This window comes from Hemicordylus capensis, chromosome 3, assembly GCF_027244095.1.
Source record: "Hemicordylus capensis ecotype Gifberg chromosome 3, rHemCap1.1.pri, whole genome shotgun sequence".
NCBI lineage: Eukaryota > Metazoa > Chordata > Lepidosauria > Squamata > Cordylidae > Hemicordylus > Hemicordylus capensis.
The window spans coordinates 325,348,696-325,367,584 of NC_069659.1; the positions used below are offsets into that span (position 1 = coordinate 325,348,696).

At 44.6% G+C, this 18,889-nt stretch overlaps 1 protein-coding gene across 1 annotated transcript in view; it reads left to right on the forward strand.

Moving 5' to 3' along the window:
* Positions 1-18,889, forward strand: part of KCNAB1 (potassium voltage-gated channel subfamily A regulatory beta subunit 1) — a 259,277-nt gene that overhangs the window by 115,453 nt on the left and 124,935 nt on the right. The window lies entirely within an intron of this gene.

Consider the following 18,889-nt stretch of genomic DNA (forward strand, 5'->3'; position numbering starts at 1 on the left):
CATCACTGGTGCACACCAGGTGGGGCCACCAGGGATGGGGGAGAGCCAGGGCCCCCATTTCCCTGGCTCTGCCACTGGCCCGAAACTAAAAGGAGAATTAAGTGGTTTGCATGATGTTTGGCTTGGCTGCAGTCAGGCCTGGTTAGCTGTGGAGGGAATCTCTTCACAGCACCATTATAAGCTGCCTGCCTCTCAGGGATACACAAAGTTTGGTGGCTCTGAGGACTGCAGGGTCTGCTCTGCTGAGGGGAGGGAGGTGGCAGCAATAAAGGAAAGCCACCTAATGGCGCAGTGGGGAAATGACTTGGCTAGCAAGCCAAAGGTTGCTGGTACAAATCCCTGCTGGAATGTTTCTCAGACTATGGGAAACACCTGTTATGAGCAGCAGCAATATAGGAAGATGCTGAAAAGCATCATCTCATACTGTGTGGGAGGAGGCAATGGTAAACCCCTCCTATATCCTACCAAAGACAACCACAGGGCTCTATGGTTGCCAGGAGTCGACACCAACTCAACACTACAGCACACTTTACCTTTAGGCACTGGGCAGGCTCTGAGCTCTTCAGCTCTTTCCCCTCTCTCACGGCATCCACAAATCAGCATGGGCTAGTCATTCACTGGTCATCCACATGGGCCGGTCGTTTGACCAAGAAGTCTGGTCTTCTCAGAGTGAGTGTGTGTGTGCCAAAGTGAAATGTCACCGGGGGTGCAAAAAGCCCTAGGAACCCCATGTATGCTGCCTTGAGTTCAGTGATGGAAGAAAGGCTTGGCTATAAATACATATTTATGTATTTATATCCAAGGGAGGGAGGGAGGCCCCCAAACATTGGGGGCCTCCCTCCCCCAATGCTTCCATTATAGGGGGAATTGTAAGGAGGACCCTTAATAAAATTCACATGCCCCAAGCCCTCACAATTGCAACCAAATCAAATCTCCAATTTTAGCCTTATACAAACAGTAGCTAATAGGACCATCACAAAATATAAGGGAACACCGCCCCCGCCCCCCAGTCCTTTTGTAACATGAGCACTGCCCCTCTCCCTGTCCTTCATGTAAATTACTCAGGATCACCTTTACCTCCGGTTATTATGAGGAATTTTAAAAAAGTAACCCATACTCCTAAAATATACTCTCTCTCTCTTTGCTGTTTTGCAGTGCTAAGAAGCTAGCTGTGAATGTTGTCTCCCTCCTCTCACATACATGCATACTTCATGCACACACAGTGAAACCTGAGGAGCCTTTTCCGCTAGCTAAGGCACATATAATCTTGTAGCCCAGCTGAGAGAAAAATGGCAGAAGGAGGGATGGGGTGGGTGAAGCAGAGCTGAACTCCACTATCTCCTTCACTTGAAATTACCCCCTCTCACCAGTTTACACCTATTCAGCAGAACCCATTTTCTAAGGCATGTGATGTCTCTCTTGCTCAGCTCTCAGAGTGGCGTTTTTGAGCTCATAAGCATGTGGGAAAGGCAGAGTTCTTTGAGCTCAGAGGGCCCCCAAACTGTGAATCAGCCTGGCTTGGCCCCCGTGCCTGGAATGATTGACTTGGTTAAGTATGTGGTGAACCATTGTAGTGACTCATTCTCAGGGAGTTGGAGATTTCCTGACAGGATTCACTGTACAAAATTCCTGCACTTTGCTTAATTTTTAATATATGGGGGAATCTTTTGAAGTTTAGTTTGTGTTTTGTGTTTAAAATGAGAACAGATGAGTTTTTCTGGGCTGCCAAGGCAACACTAATCTTCACCTGCAAAAATAAAATAAAAATATGCCACTTGCAATGCAATCATCCTATAGCTGATGATAAAGTCTTTATTAGGAGTATATGATCTGTCAAATGTTCTCTCGATAGCATGCTAAGTGAAAAGCAAGAGAGCCTGGCAAAAAGAAGAAATCAAACATGTCTTTTCTCCTTTGGGGTTTCTATGAGGTGAATCTAAATTCTTAACAGCTGTTTTGTGGCTTGGAAGAAATGTTATTCCATTAAAACAATGACATAGAAACATTAAAGGTGGCATTGCTTGTCAGATTCATGGTTCAAAAGAAGGTTGGTGCATCTCCACTTTCCCAGGCAGATATTTTGTTAAGAGAGCAGTGTTGTAGTTTAGACCAGGGATTCAAAATCTCTTTTTGCAAATCTCTCATGTAGAGGGTCAATATCTTAATGCTTCCAGCACATGAAGGGTAGAAGCCCAACACTTTCTAAAGAAGCATTTTACAACTGATTGCCATACTGACATATGGGTACATACTCCCCATACTCATATATGGGGAGAGGTAGTCATTTCATGGAAGAGCATCTCCTTTGTATTTAGAAGGACCCAGGCGTACCCTGGTATCTCCTGGTAGGGCTAGGAAAGACCCCTGTCTGAGCCCTAGTGCTTTTCCAGTAGGCCATTTGTCTCAGGTTTTATTTTTCTTTAATGCCTGCATTACTTACTCACCAACTCTTGTGCAGGATCCAGATGCTAAGTAGTGGAACATAGGAACATAGGAAGCTGCCATGTACTGAGTCAGACCATAGGTCCATCTTGCTCAGTATTGTCTTCACAGACTGGTAGTGGCTTCTCCAAGGTTGCAAGTCTCTCTCAGCCCTATCTTGGAGAACCCAGTGAGGGAACTTGGAACCTTCTGCTCTTCCCAGAGCAGCTCCATCCCCTGAGGGGAATATCTTACAGTTCTCACACTTCGAGTCTCCCTTTCATATGCAACCAGGGCGGATTTGTCATGCTTGCTACCCCGAGACCAGCTCTCCTCTCCTCTAGTGCCTTAGCACTATTTTTACAGTGCCACCTGCTGGCAGGGGCATATCTAGGGTGGGGCAGGCAGGGCACATGCCCTGGGCGCCACTTAAAGGGGGCGCCATTATAAAAATTTTTTAAAATTTTTAAAAATGGCCACCAAAAACAAAATGGCCACTGTGCATGCTCAAATGGCCCCTGTGAGGCCCTAGGGCATGCCAGGCCTCACAGAGGCCATTTGAGCATGCACGGTGGCCATTTTGTTTGCAGTGGCCATTTTTTAAAAAAAACACTCTTAAAAATGGCCACTGCACATGCTCAAATGGTCCCTGCGAGGCCCTAGAGGCCAGTGGGGGAGGGGGAACCTTTGAAGACCCCCCCACGGCCATTGGAAAGCCCCCCAAAGGGGCTACAGGTTAAAAAAATAAAAAAAATATATATAATATAAGACACTGTACACATATTGGCACTATGGCACTATGTACAGAGAATCAGGTCTTCTGAATACTGAGCTGAAGCTTATGAGCTAGGATTGTATTCATTTGCACTTACTTTGCTTCTTGTGATAAGTGAGTTAAATGTGATGTCTTAATAATATGACTATTAATGGTGAGCTTGTCTTTGAATCAGTGTGAAATCCTTAGTATTAAGGCCCACTGGGAGTTTTTTGCTCTCTTTCTCTCATTTTAACTGTCTTTCTGGAATACTAGAATATATTCCAAGCAGTGACACAGTTTACTCTGCACATCCTTTAATTATTTTCAGAGTATCTGGGAAAAGTCAAATTCTCCATTTATTTTTAAAACTTATGTAATAGTGATGCTACAATGCATAGTAGAGAATTAGACAGGCACTTCTGTTTAGTTTTCCAAGTACACCTCCACATAGTATTTGGGTATTTCATGAGCCCCAGCATACTGGAATTTGTAGTTTTCCAGCAATTTTTGGTCTGGCTACATCCCCTGCTATATAGTTTTTGAAATATTAAAAGATGATATTAAAAGATTAACGAGCTTGAGTTGTATTTATTCATACTGGGTGTCAAATCCTCCCTGAAAGTGTTCCTGCAGAAGGTTCACAATGCACTCCACTCCACCAGGATCCTTGCAATTTACGAGCCTTCCCTCCACACACACCCCACCCATCACAATGCAAGTTCCTCTTTACCTCTTGGCACCAACTGAATCTCTTCTTGTTTATTGCTTCCACATTTAGGAGCTAAGAAGGGAGCTGTAAAGTTAAATTACTATTTAAGGAAGTTCTAAGTGGTAACGGAAGATGATCATCCTCTGGTCTAGGCAGCATTTCAAATTATTTATAAGCAAGTGGATTATGCATTTATGAAGACAAACAAGCTATGGGAAGGATCTTTGTGTCTCTCTGCAATGCAACAGGATGAAGAGCATCAGTGCCAACTGGCAAAATGCCCACCAAACAGTGGGAACGTTTATGGAGTATCTGCTGCTGCTTGCTTACCTCTGTATACTCATGTGTAATCTTTTAGGCCATTCCAGGTCTTCACTGCAAGGCCTGGGAGCCAGTGGTAGCTTCCACCCACCCCAAGTGTGCTCCCCCAGCTAATTGCTTGTTAGGCCCATGAGAAACTTTGGCTGAAGCGGAAAACTTCCTCTGGAAGTTTTACACACTGAGCTTTTAAAGCCCTTTAACTGGCATCTCCTCCAGAATGGAGTGGGTGCGTTCACGTATCGGCAAGATTTACCTCAAAGTCCCTGTGAGTTATCGGGGAGCAGTTCACACACACAATTCAGGTTTTTTACTGCGCATTAGAGTGTAGCCCAATTTATATCCAGGGTTTAAAAAATCCACTATTTCTGTCGGTTTTTTGAGACAACTTCGAGTTCATAGTAAAGCCTCCAGCACAATAAAGCCTGCTGTGTGTAAAAGTCCCTGGCACCACTCGAGGGGTTCCCAGCATGCAGTGCTGCACTTTGTCCAACACCAGTGGGGCTCCTTTAAAGAAAAATGGAGCTCTGTTAAGCCCCTGTGCCATCTTGGAAAGCACACAGAGGCCGCCTTCAGACATCACGCCAAACTGGAGGCAAACTGACCTCTTGTTCAGCTCCCAAGTTGTCCGAATTATCAGTACTGTGGTTCCCACAGTCACTTTAACTAGAAGAAGGCGGTCACTGGAGGAAGGCACTGGACGAAGGCAGGAACTGGACGAAGGCAGTCCCACGGTCATTTTAACTGGAGGAAGGCAAGTTTTACTTGCCCCTCCATTGCTCCTCCACCGCCCCTATCTGCTCCAGCGTGGTGCTGTTTGTATTAAGCAGTGGGCTGTCTGTCTGAAAAAGCCATGCTGCTCCTGCTGCATCAGTTCCCTGTTCCCAGCAGCCTTTGGGCGGCGTCTGGAAGGAAATGGTGTCTGAGCATGTGCAGATGCCATCTTGAGTGGTCTGCATGGTGTTGCAGACCACTGCTCTCTGCCTCCCCCGCCCCGCTTCGTGCATATCCCTATTGGGTTTCCCCCTTTCCCGGAGTGTCACTAGGCATTCCTTTTTAAAGTGACTATACATTAACAATCAATACCAGCCAAGCCTTAACCAGACTGGATTGCATTTCTGGGTTCCAGGGGAAGGTCTTTCCCAGCCCAGCCTAGAGATGCCAGGAATTGAACCTTAAACTGTTTGTGTAAAAAGCAGATGCTCTTCTACTGAACTGTGGCCTTTCCTTCCCCGCTACAGAGCTGTGCAATTTATAAGCCCTCTCTCCAGTACATAGTTGTCCTGTCATAATGGCAGGCATTTACTTCACTAGAAAATAATGAATCAAATTTAGCCCTCTGTTTTATGATTATTGTAATGAAGGGTTTTTTTAAAAAGTCACAACAGCATCTATACATGTTTTAAAAGGCAAACTGAATTTGAGTTCCCTAAAGAACACGTTGTAGTGGGTGGAACATTTTCATGAAGAAACGTAGGATTCTGTTATCATCCCATGAGATCAATCCTGATGATGTCTCTTGCCAGAAATGTTTCGTCATTGATTTGAATCCATGTAGACAGTTGTAAGATTGCTGCACTTAAATGTTTTAAACATTATGCATGATAATGGATGAATAATGGGTGTGAGAGGCTTCCTTCATTTCTAGAGTTCATTGTAATTCTGGGTTTGGGTTTGTATAGTTTCAGAATCTCTCCTGATCACCTTGCCTTAAGAAATGTTATGTATAATGTTATGTATAAATGCTGATTTTCCTGTACATGGGCTCAGCTTTTAGCAAGGAAAATTGATATAGCTGAGGAATAAAGAAAAGTGAGTGCTTTTATGACTCTCACACACAATAAAAATACTCAGTATATATTAAATACTTCAGGTGGACAAGACATAATAGTGAGCCCCTTGTGGAAGTATACTCACAGTATATTTAAAGAGTGAGCCCCTTGTGGAAGTATACTTACAGATATACAGCCTTTTTGACAGGATTGGGCTCAAAGGAATCTACTCTGGTTTTCTGTAGAAACCCTGTTTGTACAGCACTGATTGGCCAGCTCTTGACCACCACAACACTACTCCCCCCCCCATTCCACATATTAGAGGAGGGCTGTCTGTGCCAATGCCATTTGGCCAGCCCTTGTGTCAACCACTAAGCCAACTTCTTCCCCACTGCAGACAATTTTTAAAACAAGGTGAAAAAATGTTTAAAATTAGGAAGTGCCAGACTACGATCTGATGCCAAGCACTTAAAGAAAAGAGCTGGCAGCTCACCTAAAACATGGGAGCAGGATTGGGGAGGTGAAAAAGAAGTAAATTCAATTCACAGGCTGTGCATGCATCTTTTCAAGAGTAAGGGTTAGAAGCGGAAAGCAAAGCTCACATTTGCTGCCAAAAAATCTGCATCTACTTCTATTCATGTCTGTCTTCCTCCTTAGTGTATTCAAACCACTTCACGTACATTAGCTCAGTAATCCTCATAACAACCAATAAAGTGTAGAATTCTCTATATGTTGCCTATTGGCTGGAGCCGACAGGGTGATGTCTTGTCTAAGGCCACCAAGAAAATTCATGGCAGAAACAAAATCTGAAGTGCACAGGAGGAGAAAGCATCATGCCACCAAACAGAAAGGAAGGAAATGGGAATGGTGCAGTAGCAGTTTATTAAAGACTAGATCCCAATGCGTTTCGAGTAGAACCCTTCTTCAGGGGAAGTACTTTACAGAGCAGAATACCCAGCCTCTAAGCAGCTGAGAAGCTGCTTTATGCTTTGTAAATCACTTCCCCTGAAGAAGAGTTCTATTCGAAACGCATCGGGATCTACCCTTTAATAAACCACTCCTGCACCATTCCAGAAACAAAATCCAGACCAGACGTTCTTCAACAGCTCAGCCCCTTGACTCTTCTTGGTGGTGTGAGAGATAATGGCAAGTGTGGCATGTTGCTTCATTCACATCATTTACACAAGCCACAGAATTTGGCTCAGAGTTCAGGTTTTCTTGGCACAGAATGAAGACCCCTAGTACAGAAAACACACAAGCCTGACTCAGTCTGTTTCAGTAACAGGACGTGAATCCAGGATGGGAATTGGCCTGGGTCTAGCTGATAACTAGCACCATTTCTGTCCCAAAGCAGAACTGTGGGCCAAGACCCCAGCATCCCTTCTGTATTAGCAGCCTGTGTTCCGGTGAAGGCTAATCTTCTACACAGTGCAGCAGACCAATAATACATTTCTAAGCCCTGGAAACAAATGCCTTCTTGACACCGGCTACAGTCAGCCTTGCATTCAAAAGCCGTGAGAGGATGCCAAATAATTCCTTGTTGGAGTGCCAGCTTTGCATGAAATCCCTCTGACATGATTCTGACCAAGATTCTTGATCCTAGCCAAGAATTCTTTGGCTAGTCTCTGAAAATGCAGTGCTTGAGCAGATTGAAAGAGCTTCTCCTGTACTGAACAAAACTGAAGCAAGCTGACACTCACAAATTTGATGAAGCATGTCAGAGGCACTCTTACCCCTGGACTTTGGGGCCAAAGTCCAGGGCCTCCATAACCCCTGGGGGGGGGCAAATCCTCTTTAGTCTGCCCTGGGTGCTGTGGTCACCCAGTGGAGCATGATGATGCTTAATTTGCAAGGGAAGCGGGGCCTCCAAAGGCCTTTAGGGCCCGACTCCAAAATTACCTAGGTGCACCTCTGATCATGATTGCCTCTTACTGTTACCATAGATGCTTTCTCGGGAGCAGCATGTAGTTAGGTTCTGAAGAGAGAAGTTGGGTGGCCAGAGGCGACTCCAGAACAACTCATTTGAGGGAGCAAATCGGTGACAAAGAACATAAGAACAGGCCTGCTGGATCAAGCCCTGACTAGTCCAGCTTCCTATTACACACAGTGGTCCACCAGATGCCTCTGGGAAGCCCACAGACAAGAGGTCAGGGTATGCCCTCTCTCCTGCTATTGCTCCCTTGCAGCTGGTATTTGGAGGCATCTTGCCTCTGAGGCTGGAGGTGGCCTATAGCCACCAGGCTAGTAGCCATTGATAAACCTGTCCTCCGTTAATTTGTATAAGCCTCTTTTAAAGTCATCCAAGCTCGTGGCCATCACTGCCATATCCTGTGGCAGAGAATTCCATCGACTAATTATGTGCTGTATGAAGAAGTACTTCCTTTGTCAGTCCTAAATTTCCCGGGGATTTATTATTAGGGGAGTGAGGATTGTGCTATACATTAAATATATAAATGTGCTATACATTAAATATTTACAGGGGTAAGGTAATTAATGCTATTGGTTTATTTATCTTATTAATGCAGCGTGCTTACATTTTCAAACTTATTCAGAAAACTGGCCAGATTCCTCTTAGAAAATATTGTCTTTTTGGATTAAGCCAGAGTGGGGGATTCTCTTTTTCATCAGACACAGGTGAGGGGTTAACTGTCCTGAATCAGTGCCTAGATGCAATGGACTGGATGAGGGTGAATAAGCTGAGACGCAGTCCAGACAAGATAGAAGTACAGTTGGTCGGTGGTTCCTCCGCCCCGGTGAATGGTGTTCAGCCTGTTCTAGATAGGGTTGCACTCCCACTGAAGGACCAAGTCTGCAGTCTGGGGGTGCTTATTGATCCAGCACTGCAGCTAGAGGGTCGTGACCTCCATGGCTCAGAGTACCTTTTATCAGCTTCGGCTGATACTCCAACTGCGACTGTACCTGGACAGAGATAGCTTGGCCACAGTTACTCATGTTCTGGTAACCTCTAGCTTAGATTACTGCAATGTATTGTACATGGGGCTACCTTTGAAAATGGTCCGGAAACTGCAGTTGGTACAAAATAGGGCTGCATGATTATTAACTGGGACTGGGCACTTTGATCATATTACCCTAACAGTTTGGGCCCTGGATACCAGAAGGACCACCTGCTCCCAAGGGTTTCTTCCCACCCAACAAGGTCGTCAAGGGGGCCTTTGCTCCACGTGCCGACGTTGAGAGAGGCTAAATTGGCATGCCGACATTGAGAGAGGTTAAATTGTCGTGGGACAGGTCTGGTTTTGCCCCCAGGTTCTGGAATGCTCTCCCAGTGAACATCCCCTCCGTGGATGTTCCACATCTGTGGCTGCTTTTTTTTTTTTTTAACTAAAGAGCTTTTTATTTGTTCAAGGTTTTATCCCTTAGAGGCTGCCCCCACCCCCCACCCAGGGAGTTATAATTAAGGCTGGTGAAATCCCCATTATTCCCTATGGGGAAAAGCTTAAAGACACGTGGACTTCAAAAATATTTTAAAAATCACCCCTTTGCCCAATTTCTTTGAAGTATGGTAGTAGCTTCCTTGAACCCATTGGGCATTACCACCCACCACAACCCTCTCTGGGCCACACTGGTGCCCTCCACATGGAGCTATAAGGTTGCTGAAATCCCCATTATTCCCTATGGGAAAAAGCATAAAGATGCACCAACTTCAACAATTATTTAAAAATCACCCCTTTGCCCAATTTCTTGGAAAATTGGGTGGTAGCTTCCATCCATTGGGCACTACCACCCACTCCACTCTTTTGTACCCAGAACCCCATTTTTTGCCCTGAATTGATTCAGATTCAGACAATTCAGGTACAAATTGAATCTGGGGTGATTCAGAGGAGCAGATTTAGACCCCAAACAAATTGGGGGTAATTCAATTGGGGTACAAATCAAATTTTAAAAACCGATTATTGGACATCCCTATAGTTGCTGTTATCTTAAGGACTAACAGATTTATTGCAGCAATACATTCATTAGCCTTTAAAGCCCCTGCTAACTAAGCAAAGAGGCATCTTTCAAAGTGGTGATTCTCTTATATTTAGCAGGGGGAGAGAAACTGGCCCTATCCAACATGAGCACAGCATCCCTCCAGTGGCTGTTGCTGGTATCTGCTTTATATTTCTTTTTAGATTGTGAGCCCTTTGGGGACAGGGGACCATCTTCTTGATGTATTATTTATTTTTCTATGTAAACTGCTTTGAGAACTTTGGTTGACGAGCAGTATATAAATATTGTAGTAGTAGTGGTAGTAGTAGTAAAGTGTCACATGCAGGGGCATTGCTAGGTACTTAAAATATCCGGGCCCTGGGCTCACAGCCCCCCTTTTGACAATTAAGTTCAGTCATATTCCACCAATAGTAATTACATATTTTAAGAGTCTCTGATATTATAACATAGCACCTATGAAGGTGGAAGAAGCAGAGAGCTAGGTGAGGCTCTCTCCCCCCTGCTCTGGGCAGGTGCCTCCTCCACTGCTGACTTCCCTTCTGGAAGATGTCATGGAGGAAGAAGGTGGCTGAGGAGATTCAGGGCTCTAAGCCATTCCTGAGGGGCCCACTTCTCATGGGCCACTCCCTAATGAGACGCCTAGTCACAGACTCTTAGCTATTTTTATAAACACATGTGAGGATCAAGACTGTAGGGAGAAGGAACTCTGATATTAGGTTACATGATTCCATGCCTGTCTCTCCATTTTAAAAAAAGACGGTGCCAGTTGCATAGCAAGCATTAATGCACTTTGCTTATTGATGTAATTAGCAGTTGCTGAAAGAAGCACCATTGTTTTAAAAACAGAGAGTTGCCATCTGCTAACATGGAATCAACTCTTGTTCTTTTTAGAGCTCCGATGCATGGAGGCATTGTACATTTGCTGTAAGATTGCCATAATTTTTAGCCTACTTTCCAAAAGGAGGATATCACCAAATCTGTGCATGTCTATCCATGTGCATCTGTCCCCCTCTAATAATATTTGAGTATTAAGTGGCATAGTGGGGAAATGCTTGACTAAGAAGCAGAAGGTTGCCGGTTTGAATCCCTGCTGATTTGAATCCCTGCTGGTGCTATATTGAGCAGCAGCGATACAGGAAGATGCTGAAAGGCATCATCTCATACTGTGTGTGCGGGAGGAGGCAATGGTGTATTCTCCTGTATTCTACCAAAGAAAACCACAGGGCTCTGTGGTCTCTGTCAAAATCAGCTTCACGGCACACTTTACGACAGAAACAAGTCCACAGCACATGGGAGGGGGTCCTAGGAGATCCTGATAGGGTATATTTTTGTTGGTATGCCATCTTGTTTCAAGATGTAGCCACTCAAAGTATAGTCAACATGCTTCAGTGGTGTTCACAGTTGGATACCATCAGGACTTTTTAAAATGTGCAACCAGACACAAAACATGTACAGGTGGCCCTCAATATTTGCAGGTGTTCCGTTCTTGCCTATAGGCATGAATACAGAAATAGTGAAGTGCCTATCAGCATGAATGAGTGAAGTGCCTATAAGCATTTCTGTATTCATGCCTATAGGCATGAATACAGAAATAGTGCTAGGTTCCTAACAAAAAAGGGGCGGGGGGGGGCCAAAAAAGCAAGCAGGGCAGAAATACGAGGAGAGACGCACAATACCTCCAGGTCTCCAGCAATGCCCAACAAACCCCTCAAAATGGTTGAATTTGGGCAAATATTCACCAAAAAATTAAGAACCACAAAATGATGTTCTGCTATAAAATGGCAGCCAAAAATGACATCAGAAGTAATTTCTGCGTCATTTCCGGCCACTAAAAACCATGGAAAGGCGAATTTTGCCTATTTTTCTACCCGTGGATAAAGAAACTGGGTCTCTAAGAGCCAACTGTGGGTATGGTGAAATGGTGATTAATGAGTTCGCAGATAAGAATGGCTGCATGTAGTTCTTAAAACTGAAAAAAGAGTGCAGTGCTAAAAGATTTGTCTATTCAAATATTCAAGTCATGCAAAAGTTGTGTTATGATAGATGATGTAAAAAGTGACTGATAACAAGGAGAAAAGTAAAGTGAGTGGTCCAGCCTCCTCTAGAACCTTGATCCTGATCAAGTGTACCCATTTCTCCCACGACCCTGTCAAAGAAGCTTTCCACATATTCTAGTGCTACTTCTCAAATAGTCTTCATTAGTGAATATCTTCTGTAATAGTGCTGTCAGATTCCCTGTGTAGGATTCTCAGTGTCATGGAATCTGATTCTAGGCAACAGCGTGGTGTAGTGGTTAGAGTGCTGGACTAGGACTGGGGAGACCTGAGTTCAAATCCTCATTCAGCCATGATACTTGCTGGGTGACTCTGGACCAGTCACTTCTCTCTCAGCCTAATCTACAGGGTTGTTGTGAGGAGAAACCTAAATATGCAGTACACTGCTCTGGGCTCCTTGGAGGAGGAGCAAGATATAAAATGTAATAATAATAATAATAATAAATAAATAATAGGCAACAAAGCATGTGTGCACAGACAAGGAAAATGCACACGTGTGTGTTTTAGTGGTGAAGTTTCTCAGTTAGTGGAAGCAGAAGGTGAATTACTAGACCGCTGTGGTTCCAATATGTCAATGTTCCATTGACACTTGTAGAGTCTCTTTTTCTCTTGCTATTCTAGAACTCTGAAAAAGAAAGGGACCATTCTAGATAAGGAGATGCCAACCCTACCATCACGCAATATGATCACAGAAATTTAGAGTTGGATGGGACCGTGGACATCTTCTAGTCCAATCCTCTGCTTGATGAAATAAACTGCTACAGCATCCCCCAAAAGATGGCTGTCCAGTCTTTGTTTGAAAACCTCCAGGGAAGGAGAGCCTGCCACAGCACAAAGCAGACAGTTCCACTATCACACAGCCCTTACTGTTAAGAATTTCTTCCTAACATCAAGCCTAAATCATCTGCTTCCTTGTAATTCCAACCCATTGATTCTAGTCCAGCCCTCAAGAGCAACAGGGAACAAATTAGCTTCTGCTTCTATTATATGCGACAACCCTTCAGATATTTGGCTGTCATATTCCCTCTCAGTCTTCTCTTATCCAGGCTAAGCAGATAACAGATTCATGAATGCCAAGTGGCTTAGGAGTATGAGCAGCAGTAGTCTGATTTCCTCAGCTTGGTCTGCAGTGGAAGAAAGAGGGACAATTTGGGGCTGTTTAAAAATATATATTATATCTGTCCAGGTTAAAGCTGCCTGTGTTGTCATCTACAGACTGTGAAGAATCCTCAGTAGTTCACCTCAAGCAGAATGTCCCTTCATGCCTATACAGTCATTCCTAGCCAACCACAGTTTTGAGTATCCGCAAATGGGAAATTGTGTCTGGTCTCGCCAACCATGACCCAAGTATCCACAGATGGTGAGGTTTCTTGGTGATTTGGGGGGGGGGGGTAGCCATTTTCAGAGGTTCAATCCACTCATGCCTCTTGCTGACCCTTGTGGTGATCCTTGCTGACCCTTGCCCACTCCTCACGATTTATAGTGCCTTTGAGTGATTTGGGGGGGGTTCAAAAAATTTCCTGAGGATCAATCTGCTCATTCCTCTGGGTGACTCATGGTGACAAGGGATTGTAGGGGTGGGGGGGAGTTTAGCTGATTTTTTTTAAAAAAAATTCCTTTATTTTTTGTTCTTTTCATGATCTCCGTTCCGCTAACCCCATTTCCCATTCATTTCAGAGGCTCGCCACCCATTAATTTGCCAGTCGTGTGGCTTCATGGTTGGCAAGGGATGACTGTACTGAACTCTGTGTCTCTGTTACACCTTAGCCATGTTGATAGCTATGGGGGTTGATGGCTAAGGTTGGTTTCCAAAGGAAATGAACCATGTTAGACAACAACCTTTAGGGGTGTGCACAAAACCGGAAAACCCGGTATGGCTCGAATTGAACCAGACTCAAGCCAAACTGGGTCAGTTTTGTGCACAGTGGGCTAGGCCCCATTTTGGCTTGAGTATGAACTGGTTCTGGCCCAGCATGAGGGGAGCAGGGGGCCAATTAAAAAAAACCCCAAACTTACTGCTTCAGCAGCCCTGTAGGGTGTTGCTGTGGGGATGTCTCCAGTGGCTTCCCCTTCCCCTGCCAGCCAGTCTCCGAAGGGCTGTTTTGACCCATTTGGGGGCTGATTCAGCCTTTTGAGTATTTGTGGCAGCCATTTAAGAGGTCACCATGCATGCACCCTGGCGATTCGCATGGCCAGTTCATGCAAATGGCTGCCGCACAAACTCAAAGGGCCAAATTGGCACTGAACTGGCCCGAACCAGCCCCTTAGACTGCGTAAGGCCAGCGGGGGAGAGGAAGCAGTCAGAGACCTCCCCCGGGCCACCAAGGTGGTAAGTTTAAAAACATCATCATCATCATCATCATCATCATCATCATCATCATCATTATTTTAATGTAGAACCCCCAAACCGGCCCTTAGCAGGTTCAGCTCATCCTCGAGTGGAACCAGACCGGTTTGATGTCGAACTGGCTCAAGGTTGAGCCAGTTCACACATTCCTAACAACTTTACTGCTTTACTTTTAAAATTACTCATGCTTACAGCTGCGTATAAATGTTCAGAGTAATTGTTTAAAGACCAGAGCTGCTGGAAGATTCTTAAGCAAAAGGTGGAGAGATGGTTAGCAAATTATACCTTTTAACTTAGCAAAACAGGGAGAAAAAAGCACAATTGCTATTGATAAAGTTGATAATGTAAGTGCTCATGTAGAAAGGTATAATTAAAAGGGAGTTATATGCTACAACCATCACTTTGAGGAGGGATCCATGTTTAATGTAGCCTGCGCATTAGCCCTACAGATAACTATCTTTCCTGACATCTTGCTGTATTCATTCTGCTGTCATTCCATTGTAGCCACTCACAATAAGAGAAATCACACTGTATCCCAGATACATCCAGGCTAGTTTATTCTAAAGGATTGTACACAATGTTTCCTTTAATCCCAAAGCTTCAACTGGTGCAGAAAGCAGTGGCCAGATCCTTCTTCATTGGTACTGACCACTACAGGCATATTATGACCAGTATTGGAAGATCTTCACTGCTTGCCAGTTGGCTTCTGGTTGGTGGCCCTGCCTTCAGGATTTCCATGGATGGTTGCTTACTGTTGTTCTTCCAGAGGGCAGCAAGCAGAACTTCGAAAAGAGCTTGTGAGAGAGTTGGATTGCTTACTCCATATACACCTGCACTCATAGTCTTCTCACAGTCTTCTGCCAGATTTTCCAGCAGACTCTGAGGTGCAGGTCTGCAGGGACCTTGTACTATTCCCGCAGTTCCACCTGCTGGCCAGCTCTTGCTTTCTATGATAAGCCACCACTTTTCAGTACTACTTTTCTGACAAGAAGGGGAAGGGGTGGGTTAATAACAGAAAGCAAGAACTGGATGGCAGTTAGTGCTGTGGAAATTGTGTGAGGCCTCTGCTGCACGCCCCGCCCCCAAAGCAGCCCGTCCAAAAATGGGCTGCTTCCAGGTGTGCACTCATTTGAGAGGGAGGAGGGGAGCTGGAAGGATCTCTCCCTTGCTGCTGCAGTTCATTCCTCCACGCAGCAGTGGAAGCCCAAGATGCAGGTCATCACATGTCTTTAATAGTTCTTACTGGTATTGGAATCTTTCCTATTTGCCTTTTATCTGCTATTTTCTTCTGGTTTTACAGCTCGCTTTATTGGCCTTCCTTATTGTATTGCTTTTTATCCTCTGTGTTTATTTTTTCTCTTTTATATTTTATGCTATTTCTGTGGTTTTTATTGTAAACCGTCATGGGTCATCTTTCTGAAAGGTGGGGTAACAATATCCTAAATAAATGTATGCTCTGCTATTCCTATATGGTTCAGAATCTTTGATCCAAAAAAGGATTTCCCAAAGAGAAACTTGGTGTTACCATGTTGCTATCCCACATGTAGACATCATAATTTGACATCACAGTCAGCATTAAGGAATGGTTAATGAACTCACCTTCAGACTATGAGAAACTAAGGGACAAGGTCTGAAATAAGAGGACAGGACCAAGGAGAATTACGGAGAATTGCAGTCTTTCCCGACTGCACCTTGTCCAATAAATGGTGAAGGATGACTCCCACAACCACATTTCTTGTGTTCCTAGGAGATCATGTACAATTCACATATCTAGAAGAACACGTTCCTCATGGCTAAATTCCAAGCTCATGAATAACTGCTAGAAGTGGCAGGAAGATAATATGGATGGAACGTAACCATGTTGGCCTCACTGTCCCCCAGTGTACTATTGCTATAGATGATGAGTGGTGTCTTGTCTTGGTTGCCTGCTGGCCAGGCCAGTCTGTAAAAGGTCAGAAAGCTCCAAAGGAACAAATTGATCCAACAGCAGTCAGAGGTAGGCTGCATTCTTAAATACCTCTGAGCTCCAGTATAGGGAGCTCCACCTTCCTGCCTGGACAGTGGAAGCCTTAAAGGGGCGGCCATCAGGATTCTCACACTCCTTCTCCACTTGATCTGATCCTGCCAAGCTTGTTGCCAGTGCCAGTGTGTAGATATTGGGGCATGCAATGGTGTGGAAGGTGCCAATTCTTCAGGGGTTCGTTCCAGAGGGTGCCATTTCAGGAATGTCAGGCTCTGAGGGTGCTGTTTGGACTCCTATTCTGGGGCTCTTTCAGGCCTTAGTCCAGCGTCAAGGCCTGGGGGTGAATCAAGAGTCTGCCTCCTCAAGGGGAAATTGGAGTCACTTCCCCAGGCAGTGCTTCTGTCAGTCTGGATCATTTCTAGTCCAGTCACCCCATTACTAGGGGTTACTGACAGTCTACACTAGGGTTTCCTAACCTTGGGCCCCTAGAAGCTGTTGGACTACAACTCCCATCATTCCCAGACATGGGTGCCAGCTACCACCCCACCCACTTTTGGAGTGCTAAACCGAACCAGAGGGTGGTCCGAGCAAAACCAAAACTGAACCACCCCCTCCTGGTTCGAACCCAGTTTGAATTCGAACTGAATCAGGCAAACCGGTTTTATGCATATCCCTAATTACTGGCTAAGATTCTTCTGATAAATAGCTTGCCCTTTAGACTTTGCTCAGGGAAGTGAGGCGCACTCAATAAAAATCTAGTTATAGGTCTGGGCACAAGTACTGAAAAACCAGCAGAAAAGGATGTAACAGACTGTAGTACGTCAGCAACTGCTCCTATGCCTGAAAGTATGTTTTTTAAAAAAGAAAAAAGAGAGAAAAGCTACCACTGCTCAGCATCACAGTGTGTACCTTTTCTTTTCAGAAAAAAACATTAGATGATGCTGTTTGTTGTTGTGATGGATCCATCTCTTTTGATAAATGCTGAGGTGATTGCACCAAGCGAAGGCATTTTGTTACGAATATTGCTAATGCATTAATCAGTGTTACTACAGCACATGCTAAATGATCGCTGAACTAGCTCAAAACCAAGATGGGCTGTGCACCACACTTCCTGATGCATGCCTCTAAATATATCCTCTTTATTTTTATGCCAGCTACAAAATGTGAGTTCTTGAGAAGCTTCTCTTATGTTGAGTGATAATATATCCTTGCTGAAAGTGTCCAAGTTAGCAGATCTGTGCAACAGCATGCCATTACAACGTCATCCCAAAAGCATGGAGAAGATCTCATGCCTCTTCTGCTTCACACATTCCAGTGTTCCCATTTCTACAGAAATGAAGGAGTCATCCATGATTGCCTGCTGAGTAGTATTTAGCACTACAGACGCTCACAGAAATTAGCATATCTGGCTGTATAAGGAGGAGCCCATGCAAAAGACTGCAGGCTTTGAAGTAAAAAAAAAAAAGCTCTGTGACGATCAAAAGTCTCACCTGGTTCTCAGAGTAGCATGAAAAAATATGCATAAAATAGGTGAGCTTGGAGCCCAGAAAGAATGGAGAGTTTTCTATATTTTCAGCCTGACTTCTTCCTAGTGCAGGGCATTTCTACCTTTCTAAGTGGGCAAAGAGGACCCTTTTAAAATGATGGCTCTCTTCTATTTAGCAGGAGCGGAGAGCAACCCTCCCTGTTGGGAGGAGAGCAACCCTCCTTAGGCCCAGCATAGCTTCCCTCCCAGTGGCTGTTCCTGGCATCTCCCTTGTATTTTGTCTTAAATTGCGAGCTCTTTGGGGGCAAGGAACCATTTTCTCATTCCATTTCCCATGTAAGCCACTTTGAGCTGAATCGTGTGTGTAAAGCAGGATACAGATATTTTCAAGAATAATGCATTTTCCTGTAGTAATACTCTTAGCCCCAACCAAATGTGTCACCAACAGTTCTGTGTGTTTAAAACCGGTGGCTGGCTCCTATTTGACAGCAAAAGGGACATGTCAAGGAGGGATCCTACATTGCACCCTCCCTGGGCTTGCTGCTTCCTTTGCTACAGTCCTTTCCCCCAAGAGCATTTCACCCAGCAAATTACACTTCCAGTATTGACCTTTAACTCGGGAGAACAGTGTTTGGTAACTTAGAAAGGGTTGAATGATACCAAGGCAGCTGCCTTAAACTGAATCAGACCCTTGGTCCATCTAATCCAATATTGTCTACAGCTAGCAGCAGTTCTCCAGTCTCATGCAGGAATCTTTCCCCAGCATTAGAGATGCCAGGGAATGAATCTGGGCCTTTTGCATGCAGCGCATATACTCTTCCACTGAGCTATGGCCCCATCCTTATGCATGAGCCTCATGTAGGTAAAATAAGCCATGAATGAGGATCAGGTTCTGCACTCCTCACACCCATGGCCCATTTGCTGTTAAGAGTAGACCCCTGTGACTCTGGGCCATCCATGTATCTCTCAGCCTAACCTACCTCACAGGGTTGTTGTGAGGAAAAACATAAAAGCATGGACACCCACTCCGAGCTCCTCAGAGAAAGAGCGGGATATAAGTATTAAAATAAATAAAATGATTGGGACTGTTCCATGTTCAAACACATAGTAT